The sequence below is a fragment of the Ovis aries genome, chromosome 8 (assembly GCF_016772045.2).
Source record: "Ovis aries strain OAR_USU_Benz2616 breed Rambouillet chromosome 8, ARS-UI_Ramb_v3.0, whole genome shotgun sequence".
Lineage (NCBI taxonomy): Eukaryota > Metazoa > Chordata > Mammalia > Artiodactyla > Bovidae > Ovis > Ovis aries.
The window spans coordinates 39,461,073-39,481,682 of record NC_056061.1 but is presented as its reverse complement, the minus strand read 5'-3'; the positions used below and the strand labels follow the sequence as shown (position 1 = coordinate 39,481,682).

The window sequence follows — 20,610 nt, the reverse complement described above, 5'->3', positions numbered from 1 at the left end:
GTGAAAGAGGAGAGTGAAAAAGTTGGCTTAAAGCTCAACATTCAGAAAACTAAGATCATGGCATCTGGTCCCATCACTTCATGGGAAATAGATGGGGAAACAGTGGAAACAGTGTCAGACTTTATTTTTTGACTTTATTTTTATGATTTTTCCAAAATCACTACCGATGGTAACTGCAGCCATGAAATTAAAAGACCCTTATTCATTGGAAGGAAAGTTATGACCAACCTAGATAGCATATTCAAAAGCAGAGACGTTACTTTGTCAACAAATGTCCGTCTAGTCAAGGCTATGGTTTTTCCAGTGGTCATGTATGGACGTGAGATTTGGACTATCAAGAAAGTTGAGCGCTGAAGAATTGATGCTTTTGAACTGTGGTGTTGGAGAAGACTCTTGAGAGGCCCTTGGACTGCAAGGAGATCCAACCAGTCCATTCTAAAGGAGATCAGCCCTGGGAGTTCATTGGAAGGACTGATGCTAAAGCTGAAACTACAGTACTTTGGCCACCTCATGCGAAGAATTGACTCATTGAAAAGACCCTGATGCTGGGAGGGATTAGGGGAAGGAGAAGAAGGGGAGGACAGAGGATGAGATGGCTGGATGGCATCACTGACTTGATCGACATGAGTTTGGGTAAACTCCGGGAGTTGGTGATGGACAGGGAGTTCTGGCATGCTGCAGTTCATGGGATCGCAAAGAGTCGGACATGACTGAGCTACTGAACTGAAATGAAGTGAACTGAAGTGAATTTTTTTAAAAAATGATAGCTCCTGATAATGTCATTCAGTATGATGAATAAGCATGGTATGGGAATTGTCCCCCCAAACTCCATTTCTTTGATGCTCTTAGAATATTATATTCATACACATATATATTATATACATGCACCTGTGTGTGCATGTGTGTGTGTGTTCTTAGTCACTCAGTATTGTCCAGCTCTTTGCAATCCAGTGGACTGTAGCCCACCAAGCTTTTCTGTACGTCAAATTCTCTGGGGAAAAATACTGGAATGGGTAGCCATTCCTTTCTCCAGGGGATCTTCCTGACCCAGGCATCAAACCTAGGTCTCCTGCATTATAGGTTGAATCTTTACCATATGAGCCACCAGGGAAGCCCACACTTACACCTATGTATGTGTATATATGTTCTAACATTTTTCTTCAACTTGCAATCAAAAATAAAATAATTTTATTTTATCAGAATGCACACTGAAAACATTCACGACAGTTGTTACTGAACCACATTGATTCTGCTCACTCAGTGTGCAGAAAAGCCAATCCACTGACACAGATTTGTGGGGAAGAAACATAGTGTTTATTGCAGGGCACCAAGCAAGAAGAACAGGCAGCTCATTCTCAAAAGACCTGAATTCCCCCAGGGCTTTCAGGGAAGGGTTTTTAAAGACAGTGTGAGGGAGAGGGTCATAGGGTACATGATCAGCTTGTACATAATTCTCTGCTTGGTTGATGGTGAGGTAATGGGGTAAGGTTTCAGGAATTTCAATCAACAGCCTTCTAGATCTAGCCCATCTGGGGTCTGCATACTGGTGGTCAGCATGCAGTCAACTTCCTCCTGCTGGTGGGGGTTTTAGTAGCTGCACAGCAACTCATGAATATTGCTTAGGATATTTGTAGTCCTTGAGAAGGAACTTAAAAAGTCCTTGACCTTGTTTCATGGCTAAACTATTATTATTTTGTCTTACTTGACTGCTTTCTTTGCTTCTGTCTTTTTTCTCTTCTCTGATTAAATCTGCTGTTTGGAACTCAGGGAAGGCCTAGGAGGCTAAAGCTTTTCTACAAATAAAAAGAAAGATGGGAGACATTGGGAGTGGAGAGTCTATCCTCAGGAAAATCCTCTAAGGTCCTACTTTGTTTCACAACCTAAAAATGTAAAAATGCCTGTAGAGAATATGAGGATATTGAATTTCCTTACCTTACTGTTTGTCAGACTATATCCTAAGCAGATGATGTAATCTAATTGTATTGGCCTAGAAATATATAGAATTTTACTTTAATGTTTGAAAGGTCAGTACCTTTGGAACTTAAAATCTTTCCTGTCTTCTCTGCTGAAAGCTCATTATCAAAGGATTACAAGATACCTTTAATAAAAGTAGAATTTTATAAACTTAAATTTAGTTATTTTTTTCCATATATAGGTAAGTTCTTTCAATGAATACTCCCTAAATATATGGGAAAGCAATATATACTTTATTAAATGAGTAGTTAAATTTATAGTAACATTCTTATGTGGACATAGATTTCTTTTGAGGCAATTTTTGAACTTTAACTATCATTGAACATTATATATTTTTATCACTTCCAACCTTATTCTAATACTTTATTGCTTTATTTCAACCTGAAAATGGTCAAGTTCTTGTATAGAATTCTACTAGCTACAGAATGAAACCCTGTTATTTTCTGAATTCAGCTTGGATTTTTTAGAACTTTGTTATCAGATGTATTTTAATAAAAAATTTAAAATTACTCATTATATATGGCTCTGTGCTGATCATTTAAGGGAATATTTTTTTCAAAAGGAATTCTTATTTAGCTTCTAACTTGAGAATATAAATTTATTCCAATAAATAAAGATCAGAATTACAAAGTAGCACATCAGTGAGTTTAAAACAAAGAAGTGAAAATATGTAATTGATATTATTAAGATCTGGGACAAAATGAGCTTTTTTGTAATGGGAAAGATTTCACTGGGAGTTATGAAGAATCTCCTTGTTTTTTGTTTGAATGGAGAATAAAAAAAGTGCTCAGAGGAGGAGAAACATGCTGCTAAGGGTCACTTAATAGCTAATGCTAGAGCTGAGAATATAACTCAAATATTTTGACCCTTAGTTTAATGTCAGATTTCCTGGGAGTCTGTGTGAACTGGACATATATTTCGATGTTGGGTCAACCCATATAAGATTATTTGTAAAATGATCATGTGAAAGAGACTGGCCAAATCACATTAAGCTCTGAGAAGGAAGAAATTTGAAATTTCTTTAATATAGATAGGCTTATTTAGCACTTCTGTTATAAGAGAGATGCAACAATAATAATGCCACTATTATAATGCCATTTTTGTAATAATAGCACTTCTGTTATAAAACACCATTATTATAGAAATGCTGTTATAAGAAAAGCTCTGTTATTTAGAATTGCTTCTGCAATAAAAGTGCTAAAAAGTCTTCTTATATTATAGAAAATTATTGCAAATTTTTCTTCCTTTGCAATGAAATTTTCATTCCAAATCTTATTTGATTCTCCTGTAAAATGGCTCTCAGATTTTATTCTGATAACTCTGAGGTCTGGGCCAGATTGCTGTTTAGGACAGGAAATTGCTTGACAGCCAAAGTCGCTTGGTCAAATAAGTCCACTTTCTGTTTGTCAGTTTCTACAAGGTCAAGTGCATCTTCTTTGCTTTTTCATTATCAAATACTATATTCTTTTACTGTCTTTCTCAAAGTACTGTGTGCTACCTTTATATAGAGAGTTCATGGAGTTTTGCTTCACTGAAGTTAGGTAGCTACAATCTAGCCTTTGCATTAGTTCCATCAAACTAAACAAAAAGAGTGTAATTGATTAGAATGACAATAATTTAAAGTTTAAATTATAACTCACTATAATTTATAATGAACAGGGTCAATTTTAATAACCCTACATGCTGCAGATATGAAGTAGGAACTGAAGGAAAGGCACATTTATAAATATAGAGATGCATTAAAACACATATGCTGTTTACTTGCTCAGTCATGTCTGACTCTTTTTGACCCCATGGACAGTAGCCCACCAGGCTCCTCTGTCCATGGGATTCTTCAGGCAAAATACATATATCTCTTAGTAAAGTATTAAATTACTATGTGATTGCTTATGTTAGGGCTGTTGCTTTATAGAAAATTATTTATAGGACTTGGTAAAGACCAGCTAGAGTTTTCTTACAGTCAACACTATATCATATAAAATCATGGGCTTTAAGGAATCTTAATGATTATGTCAGTGGTTTCCACACACTTTTAAAAATCAGAAAATACATTTTAAAAATGAAATTTTATTCAGAATCCCAAGCATCTAAACAGATAAATGATATTTTACTAGCCTAAAGTATCATCTATGTTTACAATATTTTCTTATTATAAAATCAGTCAGTGAATCTTTTTTGACTTGATGATCATACATTCGAAACTGGAAGATATGTGTGCTGTCCCTCTCCTCTGGCTGCCTTGATGTATAATTTAGTTCTGTATTTTGACTTGGTTGCACAGTATCAGACTATCCTAACACAGATAGATAAGTAGTTGCAAATGATAATTTTCCCATAAAAGAGTGCCTTGAAATGTTTCATTCTCTTAATTGAACACATAAAGACATTTGAAAGAGTAGAGGGAAGGATTTTTGGTTTCAAGAATGAATATAACTATACCTCAAAACAGATCACAATCTTTACCCAGTCAGAGAATCAGCACCTAGAACTTAACGTCCTAAAATTATCTCTATGTTTTCAGGACACACTTTATTATATATGCTCTTGTTATTGTACAGCCAACTTATGGCTGTCAGAGAGTGTGTGCTATCTGATACACCATGGCAGTGTCTAGCAATTAGCTGAATGTGTAGCACACATGTGCTAGGGAAAACACCTGTCAGAAAGATACACAAATGGAATAACTGGTAGCAGAGGAGAACACACTGGTTTATGGATAATATTTATACTTATATTTCAGTTTGTATTTGAAGCTAAAGTTGTGAAAATAGATGAACAAGTGTTTTCAAGATTAAATGTAAATCATAAGGGCAAGGTAATTGTTAAAACACCAACTTCTTCAATTAAGTATTTCTAAATCATAAGCCAAATCTAATGATCCATTCAATATTTTTTCACTAAATAATTACCAGTACCTGCATTAACATCCCTGTGTGTTAGCACAGAGTTTGGCAACTATGACCATGAAAAATATTTGTTTTTACAGTGAGATGAATCATGTTTTCCTGAAACTTCTAACATACTTCAAGTTCTATTCCTTGGGATTAGACCAAACAAATTTGCATTTTGCCTTTAGGTATTAGAGGATGATTTTTATTTGATTTTATCCATCTGAATGCCTAATTTTCTTAGTTCCTTTAATTGATTTTCACATAACTTGCTTTGATTGCCCTTCCTTGTTTCCTCTCTTCCAAATGAATTCCATAAGCTTATAGGCCCTTTAGGAAATGATTCTTAGACTTGAATACAGACTTAGATGTTGTTTGACTTCATAGAGATTTGTGACTAATTATTACCCTACTCTCTCTGGATATGGGGAAAAAAATGAAAGTTTTACTGAACTAATAAGATTCTATTAATTTTGCTATTTGCATGCATGTGTGCTAAATCGCTTCAGTCCTACCCAGTTCTTTGCGACCCCATGGGCTCACTGTCCATGGGATTCTCCAGGAAAGAATACTGGAGTGGGTTGCCATGCCCTCCTCCAGGGGATCTTCCTGACCCAGGGATTGAACCTGCATCTCCTGTGACTCCTGCATTGCAGGTGGACTCTTGACTGCTAAGCCAGCGGGGAAGCCCATGTTATTTATTCCATTTGATATTATTGCCAAAAAATTTCACAGTTTTTCTCCCCAAAATACGTGTATTTTGATGTTTATCATGATATTTCCAGAATTTGCTTTTAGGAACTGGAATGGAAGATTTTGAATTTAATTCAAATAAATATAACTTAGACTCATTCTACCCTATAATTTTTATTTTTGGCTCTGTCATCCATTGTGTTTCTTTTTAAAAAATATTTATTGTATTTATTATTTATTTATTTGCCTGCTCTGCATCTTAGAGGCAGCATCAATAGCTCCACCACCTATGCATGACTCAGCAGTATCGCCTTGCTTCCATGGCTGCCTGGCTTTCCTCCCCAGGCATTTCCCACCACAGTCTCCTCTCTTTTGTCCCTTTTGGTCTGTCTCTCTGCAGTTAACAGCAGCCCTCGCCCTGGGATTGCTCCACAATCCCTATGCTCCAGCTCCTAGCTGCTGCACCTTCTAGGGGACCTGCATCCCTGACCGGGGTACGTATGGCTGTCACAGGACTGTCTGATTCTCATTCCATTTAGGCTGCCACAGATCAGCTACCTCACTCTCAGCCTTAAATGTTTCTCCTCTGACCCAGACAATTGCCCTGATGTGGGGACTGGACCCCTGCTTCAGTTCCCCCACCCGCCGAGGGCAGGTCTAGTCCTCCTGACACTCCTGTTTTCCCCCTAGTTCCTTCATCCTACTGAGTTTTGTGTGGTTCTATATACTCTTTTCTGGTGGTCAGGTGCTTCTGTCTGCTCTCAGCTGGTGTTCTGCAAGCACTTCTGAGTCTGAAGCTGTATCCTTGATGTATCCTTGAGAGAGATGTACTCCACAGCCCCCTACTGCTGTGCCATCTTGCTTCCCCTGCTGTGCATCTTAGTGGCAGCATGCAAGATCTCCAGTCTTCACTGTGGCATGCAGATTCCTTGGTTTTGGCATGCGAACTCTTAGTTGTGGTGTGTGGGATCTAATTTCCTCATTAGGGATTCACCATGGGATCCCTGCACTGGAAACACAGAATTTTAGCAACTTGCCCACCAGGGAAATCCCATCCATTGTATTTCTTTATGCAGCCGTGTGATCTGAAACTGATAAAATTAACTACTTTTGTTTAAGGGCTGAAGGAGAATTTTAAAAATCACTAGACTGTGAAGAAGGCTGAGCGCCAAAGAATTGATGCCTTTGAACTGTGGTGTTGGAGAAGACTCTTGAGAGTCCCTTGGACTGCAAGGAGATCCAACCAGTCCATTCTGAAGGAGATCAAGCCCTGGGATTTCTTTGGAAGGAATGATGCTAAAGCTGAAACTCCAGTACTTTGGTCACCTCATGCGAAGAGTTGACTCATTGGAAAAGACTCTGATGCTGGGAGGGGTTGGGGGCAGGAGGAGAAAGGGACGACAGAGGATGAGATGGCTGGATGGCATCACTGACTCAATGGATGCGAGTCTGAGTGAACTCTGGGAGTTGGTGATGGACAGGGAGGCCTGGCGTGCTGCGATTCATGGGGTTGCAAAGAATTGGACACAACGGAGAGACTGAACTGAACTGAACTGAAGAATAACTCTTTAAGTATCACTGTTTTAAAAGATAGGTACATTGTATCTATCACATTTCTAAAACCATTCCACTTTAATAACTTTATTATTAATTTTAAAACTTATACTCATGTTATTTATCCAACATACTCACAGTCTATAGTTTAATTCTGGAGTTTTACTTGGGATTGATGTTTAACTTATACTGTATTTGATTGTGGAAATCTCTTGACCTTTTTTTTTTTTAAAAAAAAAAAACACAACAACAACTATTTTTTCCCTGTTGGATTACTGCAACACTTCTAGTTTTTTGATACTAATAAAGTAAAAAAAAAAATAGTGGATGGTGAATTGTGGTAGTTCTAGGAAATGGCTTACTACTGTCTGCCAATAGTCCAGGAAGTAGAATTTGCCTTAGTGAGTCTGCCAAAGTCCTATTTCTGTTGTTTACATTTGAGCATACTGTGAATGGATCTGTTTTGCAGAAGTGAACTTCCACTATCCAAACTCACTGGGGACATGTACAAATAAAACTGTCACCCTATCAATTTATAATGATATGCAACCTCATGGGAGACTAAAGTATCCTGAATATAGATGTAACTTTGACATTTTACTCAGAGGGTTAGCTTGTTGGGCATGAAATTAAATGTAGTATTTAATGGCAGGAAACAGTTACAGCAGTTTCCTTAATTTAGATAACTTAGGTTAGAAATGAATTGTTCAAGTCTGTGAGCCAGAACATCCTTTTTCTTCTCTTCTAGATTCAAACTCTGGTTATTCTTGTTCCAGGCATACTAATCTCTTTCAGATTGACAAGTCTTTCTTTGGGTATATTAATTCATTCAATCAAGCCTTGTTATCTGATAGCCGTTCCTGTTCTTTAGATGACTTTTGATCTCTGATTCATTCTAATATATGTCTAATATATGTTACAATTCTACAGGAAATATTACTTATTTCCAAGTGGAAGAAAGAGCAAACATCTATATAAATTGGTGCCTGGCTTTTGACTCTGGTATAGTATAGGTGGAATTTTATCATCTGATGTGTGTGTGTATGTGTGTGTGTGTATGACCTGTAAATAGTTTTTAAAGGCAATATTTCCATTAGAAGTCTGGATTTTTGACCACTCTTGAAAAATTTTCTTTTTCAATTTTAAGAGCTGCCAAGTAAAACCCTAAGCCTTTCATCCCATCAACAGACTGTAGCCAAGTAGTGCTGCTCACTGTGGACAGAGCCTGTGCTCCTAAACTCACTAGTTCTCTGTTAGCTACCTCACTCCTTTATACTACCTGAATGACCCATAGAGGCATTTGAGTTGTGAAACTTGAATGGTGTCTCTAGTACCATTTTCTTCCTCACTCCTTCCCAAGAACACCTTTCAGGCTTCAGCCATTTCTTTAAATATTGCCAACTGAGGTTCAGAAATCTCACTTGCAAGCTCTCTTAGTATTCTGAGATTAATATGTCAAGATAACGACATTTGGACTCGTTGGGGATGGCTAGATATGTTTTTACAGTCTCTTTAATTATGATTTTTCTTTCCATTTTCTATTCACTAATATTAATAATATATCTTAATTTAACAATATCAAGCAGTGTGTCTATTTGTTGTTTAATCACTGTTTAAATCAATGTTCCATAACAATAGTGAAATGTTTATCTCAGTGCAAACATTTGCTATTATAAATAATTATAATAATCATTTTGTACTTTATTCTGTATAAATTTGTTAATAATAAAATATATAATATTGCTTTATATTGCCTAATAAAAATTTGAGAGGAAATATGACAATATTGCTAGAAATCTTATGTTGCAGGCAATACATGTGAAAAAAAAAACTAGATTAAAAAAATCACTTGCTGTGACTAAGGGAGAAAAAGGAGTGAAATAAACAGAGCAGGTCTACCTAAGAATGTTTTGTTGTGATTTTGCAAGGATAGAGAAACCAAAATGGAGAAATACACTATGGTTTAGCATAAACATTGGCTTGGCTCTCAAAGAGCTGATTTCAAATGCTGACTGGTTTAGCCTCAAGAGCCTGGGCAAGACTTTTCTGAATTGAACCTCAGTTTCATCAACTATTGAAATAAAATTAAGAAAAGAAGAGTTTTTTCCTTACTTTTTAAATCTCCTGTCTTCAGAACATTTGGGGATTCCGAGAAGATGGAGCACGAGTGCATTCAGCTTGTAATCTCTGTGTATCCCATAGGTGTCTGTCCTTAAATTTCAAGGCATCCTTTTTAATACTTACATTTATTTATTTTTATATTATGCGTTTACCTTTACATTTATGATATCTTCTTTTGTTAGTTTCTTTTTGCTAATAGGTGTAATGGAGTCTCAAAATAACTTTTTGTTAGTAGGATCTAAAAATTATAAGTCCAGAGGTAGGTACTTTATATTTTGCTTCAGTTTTGATCAATTTAGTGCTGGGAAGTTTAGGAAATAAAGGTTTTCAATACTATATGATCTTGAAACACTTAATCTGAAGAATGATTTGTAATATCTTAGCAGAGAAATTCTGTTGAGTATTATACGACATACTTTTATTGGAGACAAACAGAATGGCTAAATACAGAAAAATATTACACCTAAGTATATTGAATGGTTTTGATATTTTTTCAGTAATATGATTTTGTTGATTGTTACACAAAAACTATAACTGTGTATTTGTCTGTGAATGGATTTCCTTTGAGCAGTTTAAAAATGTGTTAGCTTTCATATCTGGTAGTGACTTACCCTGACTATAGTCTTCAGCCCCTAAATACCTTGTTCATTTCATTCATTTCAGTCGCTGAGTCATGTCTGACTCTTTGCAACCCCATGAATCGCAGCACGCCAGGCCTCCCAGTCCATCACCAGCTCCTGGAGTTCACTCAGACTCATGTCCACTGAGTCCGTGATGCCATCCAGCCATCTCATCCTCTGTCGTCCCCTTCTCCTCCTGCCCCCAATCCCTCCCAGCATCAGAGACTTTTCCAATGAGTCAACTCTTCGCATGAGGTGGCCAAAGTACTGGAGTTTCAGCTTTACCATCATTCCTTCCAAAGGAATCCCAGGGCTGATATCCTTCAGAATGGACTGGTTGGATCTCCTTGCAGTCCAAGGGACTCTCAAGAGTCTTCTCCAACACCACAGTTCAAAAGCATCAATTCTTCAGTACTCAGCTTTCTTCACAGTCCAACTCTCACATCCATACATGACTACTGAAAAAACCATAGCCTTGACTAGACGGACCTTAGTCGGCAAAGTAATATCTCTGCTTTTGAATATGCTATCTAGGTTGGTCATAACTTTTCTTCCAAGGAGTAAGTGTCTTTTAATTTCATGGCTGCAGTCACCATCTGCAGTGATTTTGGAGCCCCCAAAAATCTGATACTGTTTCCACTGTTTCCCCATTTATTTCCCATGAAGGGATGGGACCGGATGCCATGATCTTAGTTTTTGGAATGTTGAGCTTTAAGCCAACTTTTTCACTCTCCTTTTTCACTTGCAACAAGAGGCTTTTTAGCTCCTCTTCACTTTCTGCCATAAGGGTGGTGTCATCTGCATATCTGAGGTTATTGAGATTTCTCCCAGCAATCTTGATTCCAGCTTGTGTTTCTTCCAGTCCAGCGTTTCTCATGATGTACTCTGCATATAAGTTAAGTAAGCAAGGTGACAATATACAGCCTTGACGTACTCCTTTTCCTATTTGGAACCAGTCTGTTGTTCCATGTCCAGTTCTAACTGTTGCTTCCTGACCTGCACACAGAATTCTCAAGAGGCAGGTCAAGTGGTCTGGTAATTCCTCCTAAATCAAAACTGTAAAATAACTCTTTTTTATTTTGGAAATACAGGGTAGTTTTGGTCATATAAACCTGGGTTCAAAACCTGAGGATAGTCCTTATTAATTCCCAATTATTGAATAAATTATATAAAACTCTTGGCCTTGGTTTCATCATCTGTAAAATAAGGAAAATAATATTTATCCTAGGGAATGTTGTGAGAATTATGTGAAGTTATAAATATTGTCACTTAGAATTTATTCTGTGAATGTTAGTTTTTCCCTGCCTCTCTCCTTCCCTTTCTTTCTTCTTTCTCTATCAAACGCTGCTGTTGTTGTTTAGTTGCTAAGTCATGTTCAATTCTTTTGTGACCCCATGGACTGAAGCCTGGCAGGCTCCTCTATCCATGGAAGTTCCCAGGCAAGAATACTGGAATGAGTTGCCATTTACTTCTCTAGGAGATCTTTTCCAACTTAGGGATCAAACCCTACATTGGCAGATGGCTTCTTTATCACTGAGTCACCAGGGAAGCCCATATCAAATGCACTTTAATACATACATCATATGTATTTCTATGATATTATATGCTTTAAAAGTTCAACCCAATATTTTTAGAGCACCTCTCTGTGTTGGGCTTCCCTGGTGGCTCAGCTGGTAAAGAATATGCTTGCAATGCGAGAGACCTGGGTTCGATCCCTGGCTTGGGAAGATCCCCTGGAGAAGGGAAAGGCTACCGACTCCAGTATTCTGGCCTGGAGAATTCCATGGACTGTACAGTCCGTGGGATCGCAAAGAGTCGGACACGACTGAGCGACTTTCACTCACACACACACTGTGTTAAAGTACTTTATTAGATACTGGGATTCAGAGATGAGGAAGAAGATATCTTTTGTTTTCAAAGTGATAAAAGTTGAAATATAAGTAAGCCAACTATTACAATACAGTGTGACATGTTCCACTTTTAGCAGGAAGTGCTGTAGGGACTCAGGTCAGCCTGGAAGATCAGGAAGGCTGTCTGTGTGAGTATACACTTCAGCTTTCAGTTAACTAGGAGGAGGAATGATCCAGGCAGATAAGGAAGCAGTTCAGGCTGAGGCCTAAGATGATCTAGCAGGTTTCAGTTCAGTTCAGTCGCTCAGTCGTGTCCGACTCTTTGCAACCCCATGAATCGCAGCACGCCAGGCCTCCCTGTCCATCACCATCTCCCAGAGTTCACTCAGACTCACGTCCATCGAGTCCATGATGCCATCCAGCCATCTCATCCTTGGTTGTCCCCTTTTCCTCCTGCCCCCAATCTCTCCCAGCATCAGAGTCTTTTCCAATGAGTCAACTCTTCGCATGAGGTGGCCGAAGTACTGGAGCTTCAGCTTTAGCATCATTCCTTCCAAAGAAATCCCAGGGCTGATCTCCTTCAGAATGGACTGGTTGGATCTCCTTTCAGTCCAAGGGACTCTCAAGAGTCTTCTCCAACACCACAGTTCAAATGCATCAATTCTTCGGTGCTCAGCCTTCTTCACAGTCCAACTCTCACATCCATAAATGACCACAGGAAAAACCATAGCCTTGACTAGACAGACCTTAGTCGGCAAAGTAATGTCTCTGCTTTTGAATATGCTATCTAGGTTGGTCATAACTTTTCTTCCAAGGAGTAAGTGTCTTTTAATTTCATGGCTGCAGGCACCATCTGCAGTGATTTTGGAGCCCCCCAAAATAAAGTCTGACACTGTTTCCACTGTTTCCCCATCTATTTCCCATGAAGTGATGGGACCAGATGCCGTGATCTTTATTTTCTGAATGTTGAGCTTTAAGCCAACTTTTTCACTCTCCTCTTTCACTTTCATCAAGAGGCTTTTTAGCTCCTCTTCACTTTCTGCCATAAGGGTGGTGTCATCTGCATATCTGAGGTTATTGATATTTCTCCCGGCAATCTTGATTCCAGCTTGTGTTTCTTCCAGTCCAGCGTTTCTCATGATGTACTCTGCATATAAGTTAAATAAGCAAGGTGACAATATACAGCCTTGACGTACTCCATTTCCTACTTGGAACCAGTCTGTTGTTCCATGTCCAGTTCTAACTGTTGCTTCCTGACCTGCATACAGATTTCTCAAGAGGCAGGTTAGGTGGTCTGGTATTCCCATCTCTTTCAGAATTTTCCACAGTTTATTGTGATCCACATAGTCAAAGGCTTTGGCATAGTCAATAAAGCAGAAATAGATGTTTTTCTGGAACTCTCTTGCTTTTTCAATGATCCAGCGGATGTTGGCAATTTAATCTCTGGTTCCTCTGCCTTTTCTAAAACCAGCTTGAACTTCAGGGAGTTCATGGTTCACGTATTGCTGAAGTCTGGCTTTGAGAATTTTGAGCATTACTTTACTAGCATGTGAGATGAGTGCAATTGTGTGGTAGTCTGAGCATTCTTTGACATTGCCTTTCTTTGGAATTGGAATGAAAACTGACCTTTTCCAGTCCTGTGGCCACTGCTGAGTTTTCCAAACTTGCTGGCATATTGAGTGCAGCACTTTCACAGCATCATCTTTGGGATTTGAAATAGCTTAACTGGAATTCCATCACCTCCACTAGCTTTGTTCGTAGTGATGCTTTCCAAGGCCCACTTGACTTCACATTCCAAGATGTCTGGCTCTAGATTAGTGATCACATCATCATGATTATCTGGGTCGTGAAGATCTTTTTTGTACAGTTCTTCTGTGTATTCTTGCCACCTCTTCTTAATATCGTCTGCTTCTGTTAGGTCCAGACCATTCCTGTCCTTTATCAAGCCCATCTTTGCATGAAATGTTCCCTTGGTATCTCTAATTTTCTTGAAGAGATCTCTAGTCTTTCCCATTCTGTTGTTTTCCTCTATTTCTTTACATTGATCGCTGAAGAAGGTTTTCTTATCTCTTCTTGCTGTTCTTTGGAACTCTGCATTCAGATGCTTATATCTTTCCTTTTCTCCTTTGCTTTTTGCCTGTCTTCTTTTCACAGCTATTTGTAAGGCCTCCCCAGACAGCCATTTTGCTTTTTTGCATTTCTTTTCCATGGGGATGGCCTTGATCCCTGTCTCCTGTACAATGTCACCAACCTCCGTCCATAGTTCATCAGGCACTCTATCTATCAGATCTAGGCCCTTAAATCTATTTCTCACTTCCACTGTATAATCATAAGGGATTTGATTTAGGTCATACCTGAATGGTCTAGCGGTTTTCCCTACTTTCTTCAATTTAAGTCTGAATTTGGCAATATGGAACTCATGATCTGAGCCACAGTCAGCTCCTAGTCTTGTTTTTGTTGACTGTATAGAGCTTCTCCATCTTTTGGCTGCAAAGAATATAATCAATCTGATTTCGGAGTTGACCATCTGGTGATGTCCATGTGTAGAGTCTTCTCTTGTGTTGTTGGAAGACGGTGTTTGCTATGGCCAGTGCATTTTCTTGGCAAAACTCTATTAGTCTTTGCCCTGCTTCATTCTGCACTCCAAGGCCAAATTTTCCTGTTACTCCAGGTGTTTCTTGACTTCCTACTTTTGCATTCCAGTCCCCTAAAATGAAGAGGACATCTTTTTTGGGTGTTAGTTCTAAAAGATCTAATTCAACTTCAATTTCTTCAGCGTTACTGGTTGGGGCATAGACTTGGATAACTGTGATACCGAATGGTTTGCCTTGGAGACAAACAGAGATCATTCTGTCGTTTTTGAGATTGCATCTAAGTACTGCATTTCGGACTCTTTTGTTGATCATGATGGCTACTCCATTTCTTCTGAGGGATTCCTGCCCACAGTAGTAGATGTATTGGTCATCTGAGTTAAATTCACCCATTCCAGTCCATTTTAGTTCACTGATTCCTAGAATGTCGATGTTCACCCTTGCCATCTCTTGTTTGACTACTTCTAATTTGCCTTGATTCATGGACCTGACATTCCAGGTTCCTATGCAGTATTGCTCTTTACAGCATCGGACCTTGCTTCTATCACCAGTCACATCCACAGCTGGGTATTGGTTTTGCTTTGGCTTCATCCCTTCATTCTTCCTGGAGTTATTTAACCTGCAAATGGACTGATGAGTTGTAATTCATGGAATGGAAAGGCCCATGAAGGGAGCAGCAAATGTGGTAGTAGAGGCAGAGATGAGACAATAACAGGCCTTGTGCACCATATTTAGAGATTACACTATCTTTACCTGATCTTCAGAATTATAATTTTGAATGGCTGCATAATACACACATCATTCACATATTCTACTGCTTGGCTTTTTTCCTTTCTAACCAATAACTCTTATGGTTCTGGCTGTTAAGCTTGGCTACACATTAGAATCACCCATGGTGAGGCTTAAGGTTGAATGATCCTGGACCCATGATTTGGAGATTCTGATTAAATTGTTGTGATGGTTTGGTTGGGGTATGTGATATCTTTGACTGACTACTGCCTCCTCAAGTAATTTCAGTTTTCTCTTTGGACAATTCAACATTTGTTCATGTTAGGGGTTTCATCATTCATTCTTTCCTATATATTACTTCAGGAGTTGCTTGAAGGATCTTCCTTCTTATAAAATCATCTCGAGCTTCGATTAGTTGACGAACGGATGGACAGACTGACTGACTGACTAGACGCCCCACTCCCACCGGCCCGCTACAAGGGTTCAGAAGCAGGCGAACGCCACAGGCAATGCCGCCGGCAACGCTGCCCTGCCCAGCCCAAGTCCGAAGGCGGCAGCCTGGCCATCACTTTCAGGATCTTTTTCCTTTTTGCAGAACTTATGGTTAACGTTTGGAGAAGGCGATGGCACCCCACTCCAGTACTGTTGCCTAGAAAATCCCATGGACGGAGGAGCCTGGTAGGCTACAGTCCATGGGGTTTCGAAGAGTCGGACAGGACTGAGCGACTTCACTTTCATTTTTCACTTTCATGCATTGGAGAGGGAAATGGCAACCCACTCCAGTGTTCTTGCCTGGAGAATCCCAGGGATGGGGGAGCCTTCTGGGCTGCTGTCTATGGGGTCGCACAGAGTCGGACACGACTGAAGCGACTTAGCAGCAGCAGCAGCAGCAGCATGGTTAAAGTTCCTGTGGGGTTGTATTTTTCCTGCTAATTGCTGCTTTTCCAAAGCCTCCTGTTAATGTCCCCCAATGACAGTGGCTTTTACGCGACCATTGTCGCGGTGGTGGGGCTGCATGTGGTGCTGGCGGTGTTTGTGTTCATCTTGTGAAAGGAGGGGCTGCCTGACTGGCAGGAAGAGAAAAACGAGTAGCGCAGCCCTTTCCTCGGAGCTGCAGGCATGGGGCAGGGGTGCACCGAAAGGGGTTTTCTTTGTCTGTGTTTAAAAAAAAAGGGGGGGGGTAAGTTTTATTTATTTCTGTTTAAGTAGGGCAGAGGGTAGTGGGGAGGGAAATTAAGTATTTACTGCAGCTTATACTTAGGTAAAAATGTGGGTGGGGGGAGTGCTAACATCTTTCTCGATGGTCTGTGATGTGCCAAGTGCTTTATGTTCTAGACATAATGCTTTTGACTGAGATCATGTTTGACCAATGTAAATATTAGTGTCAAACTAGAAGCTATGATAAAGTAGCACTACTTAGTAGATGTGGAAATTTTCTTCATGTTAGACTATGTGTCGCGATGTAATTTTTATGGCTTGGCTCAAACGACAGTTTAAGAGCAGCCTCATTGATGTGGATGTGCTGTTACTGCTTTCTAACTCTGCCTGCTGCGTGGTCTATTATGATGATGAGGTTGACAAAGTAAACCAGTATCAAGGACTAAGTCTAGAAGACCTGGAAAAAATAGAAATAGGTACTGAACCCACTCTGTTTGGTTAAGCCAAAGTTCTCCTGCATGAGATTGCACTACAGATATAAAGAAGCAAGTGGCTATTCCGCACACTGAAAGCTACAATGTGCAACCCAGAAGAGGGTGGAAAACATACTCTTCAGTGCCTTGAGGAGATGCTGCAGATCACCAAGCAAGCCATGGGATTAGACGTACCTATAATAGAGAAAAAGCTTGAGAGGAAGAGCAGTAAACCTCATGAAACCATCATCGGCATCAGATCTCAAAACCAAGGCTCTCTGGCCCAGGGAAAAAAAAGTTTTAGTGAGCAAAATTTCATCTCTAAATCAAAAAGTGAAACAAACCAAATCCAATGTAAACATTGGTAATCTACGAAAGCTAAGAAACTTCACAAAACTTGAAATGGAAGTTAACTTTCTAAAACCAAACTTAAAAGTAAATCTTTGGAAATCAGATAGTAGTCTTGAAACCATGGAAAATACAACCAGGCAGAGTCAGAAGGGGAAATGTCTTCAGATAGTAACTCGTATCACTCTGACGAATTTCTTACAAATTCCAAGTCTGATGAAGACAGGCAGCTATCTCTTCAGAGAATGTAGTGCCAACCGACTATATTCTTCCTAGTTGTGGTATCATTGCTTCAGCAGCTTGATTAGGCAGTCGATCCCAGTCTATTAGCAGCACTGATATCAGCATTCATGTTCCTTCAGAGGTTACTATTGCTCATGAAAGTGGGCTTGGAAAAGGCCATGAGTCTTCTTTGAAGAAAAGTCCTTCCCCTGGCAACATACACACATAGACTGGCTTTGCCAAGCCTGTGGATATTTACTGCTACAGATTTGTTCAAGATACACAAAACAAAATGACCCACCTATCAGAAACCAGATCTGTTTCTCAGCAGGCTAGTGAGGAAGGACATCAAACAACCAATCAAGTTTCTAGCGAAGAAACTCCATTTGAATCGATAGAACAGATACCTTCTCCACCTTCTCAATTAGATGTGTCTTTTCCTGCAGCAGGCCCACAGTTTTTGTCAGTTGAACCAGTGCATTCAGTTGTATCTCAAAAGACCCCTGGCTCTGAATCTGGCATGCTTGAACTTGAGAGAGAGCTTCATGTAACTCCTTCTCCTTCAGAGAGCTGTAGCAGCAGAGCAGTCTCTCCTTTTTCAAAGATTTGAAGTTCTGTGGTCCAGTTTACTAACATTACCCAAGCTGGGTTAGCCCAAGGGATAAACTTTGCAGTGGCAAAGGTTCAGAAGAGCCCTGCAGATCCTGAAGTAGTTAATGAAGTCCAGCAACATGAACTTAAAAATATGTTTACACAATGCCAGACACGAATAACTGAGATTTAGTTTTTAGTCACACAGAATCCTGTGGCTTTTATTCAACCCCCTAAAAAAGGAGGTGTCACAGAGCCTGTACTGTATGTGAATCTAGGGATCACAAATTCTAATTACGTTAATTTGGAAGGGTTTTAAAAGGCTGAACCTAAGCAGATTTCCAAATTTGAGAGCTAGGACAATGGAAATGCATCATCCTAGAATAGGACCTAAGTAGCTACAGAGCAGGTTGTCTCTTCAAAAGTAATTCAGGAATAGATTACTTTGGGACATAATAATCTGAACCTTTTTGGAGTGGGGTGGATGGGTAGAATGTATGAAGTAGACTCAAAGAGTGGACGTGGATCCTTTTAGATGAGTAGCATTTTTTATAATTGTTACTGTTCTGTCACCTATTTCTGTGTGTTAACCTCTACAAGGTAAATTCTTAGTTTAGTGACTCTTCAGTGTTACTAGTATGGAGAATCATTTTAATATTAAAAACTATTGGTTTAATTTTTGATGGCTTAACCATTCCCTATAGAGTTAACAGGGCTAATGGCACTGGGGTCAAGGAATGTATGCCCATTTGATCCTATTTTCCCTACATTCTACTTAAATAAATTTAAAATATTCCTCCCTGGTATACTCCCCAAATCTAGGAGCATTAAGACCTGTCTGCCATGAAACCTGAGATATCAGATGTGAATACCATCACTTATTAATTTTGTTCTCTTTTCAGAAATGTTAAAAATATACACATTGGATACTGGTAAAGCTTGAAAGGAGTTTTCAAGTTGTAACTTTTTGCAGGGTGTAGTCCATAACATCTTGTATAGGCTCTCAAAACTACTGAAAATTTTATTCTGAAACACGACTGTAACATTGACCACATGGAACCAGGGCCTTGTCTGTAAGCCCATACAGTAAGAGAATGGTACATCTTAATCCAAACAAGTATTGGTTTGTCTGGTATCTTTAGAGCCTTACTCTGTTGAAATGATTCTCAGCTAAACATTATGTCTGTTGTAACTTTGATACGTATTCCACTTTTTAAAAATTTATTAGTGGTATCTTTTTTTGAAGTGTCAGATGTTGTGACTATTTAAAATAAAATATTATAATTTAAAGTGAAAAAAAAAATCATCTCATATGTAACAAAATTCCAACAAAGTTAAGACCCAGAGCAATGACCTTAAGATTAGGAAGTAAGGACTAGAGGGGCAAAGCAAGAGTTTTAAAGTACCAAAGTTGAAATAAGGTAGGGTGAGTATAATAATTCTTATTATCTGAAGAAACAAAGTTTTACTTATCCTTTAGCCCTAGCTAATATTTCTCATCTAGGTACTACATTAGATGGTGGATGCTATAGTGAATGCCCACATGCGCAAGTGTCTTCATGCCTTTTGGGTAGTGTTTATAGCAGAATAACTGGATGAAGAGACTTATAAATCTTAAATGTATTGGTTCACATTGTCACCAGCAACAAAAGAAAACCCCCCAGAACCCTAGAAGTGAGGTAGCATGCTAATTGTGAGTTTTCTTAGTATCTCAGATTTCTGACTGGAGACAATATACATCTAACACAACAGACTAGCTACACAGGTTGGTATCTTGGAGGTAAAAGAACGTAGAGATCAGGGAATTTCTCTGGAGAATGAGTTGTTTGTATGCTTCCCCAATGAGGAAGAAAGTGGATACTTCTCCATGTCTTGAGAAGATGGAGGAGCTTCAAGAGAACTGTTCAGAGAAAGTGCTTTATGTTCCCTGATATTTAAAGGACATAGGGATTGGTACCTAACCTGAGTCTGAGAAGTCCAAAAGTGACAGCTTGGGCCCACCAGTGGTGAGGAGCTGGCTATATTATCCCCAAAGGGGACAAAGATGCTTGAGTTTTTCTTGGTCTGGGTGGTCTAGGGGAGAGAACTCAACTATATCATCTTGAAAAGGACCCTGTTCTGGGAGACTGGCTTCCAGGATCTTCTGGAGGAGGGGAAACTTTCCTGTATTTAGACAATGGATAGTATGAAGCCTCAGAAACAAAGGACTGAGGGAAGTTGTTTTAAAAGCCAATGGTAAGAAGACTTCTACACAGAAGATTTGGAAGTTCCCTGAAATGTGAGGGAGAAATAAAACAAGCCCTGTTGTTAGACACAGCTCATAATCCATAACATACTATCCCTTTTCCATAACCCACCTTCCCCAAACCCAACTTTAGAGAGAACAAAATGGCACCTAGAGAGTAGTTATGAAAAGATAGAGTGAAGAAAAAGTAAAGAAGCTGCTTATATTGCTTACTTTCTGTAGAAATTTCTGAAATTAGGACAGACCCAAACAGAAGAATTTCATTAGTTGGTGCTTTGGGGTTTTGATATTAAACCAGACTGAGCTTTTACTTTGTGCAAGTTATTGCAAGTAGATTTCAGACCAAATTAGTCAGAGACAGTAGTGAGAAAGAGTAAGTTGGTTATTGCCTGCATGTGTGCCTGCTAAGTCACTTCAGTCATGTCCAACTCTCTGTGATCCTATGAACTATACCTCGCCAGGCTCCACTGTCCATGGGATTCTCTGGAGTAGATTGCTATGCCCTCCTCCAGGGGATCTTCCTGACACAGGGATCGAACCCAGGTCTCCCAGA

The 20,610-nt window shown here is 39.2% G+C and overlaps 1 protein-coding gene and 1 pseudogene across 1 annotated transcript in view; both read left to right on the top strand.

Moving 5' to 3' along the window:
- LOC121820169 (uncharacterized) overlaps positions 1-20,610 on the top strand; it is a 435,057-nt gene that overhangs the window by 271,695 nt on the left and 142,752 nt on the right. The gene's annotated exons all lie outside the window — the stretch shown is intronic.
- On the top strand, positions 16,471-18,047 carry LOC114116196 (phosphatidylinositide phosphatase SAC2-like; annotated as a pseudogene).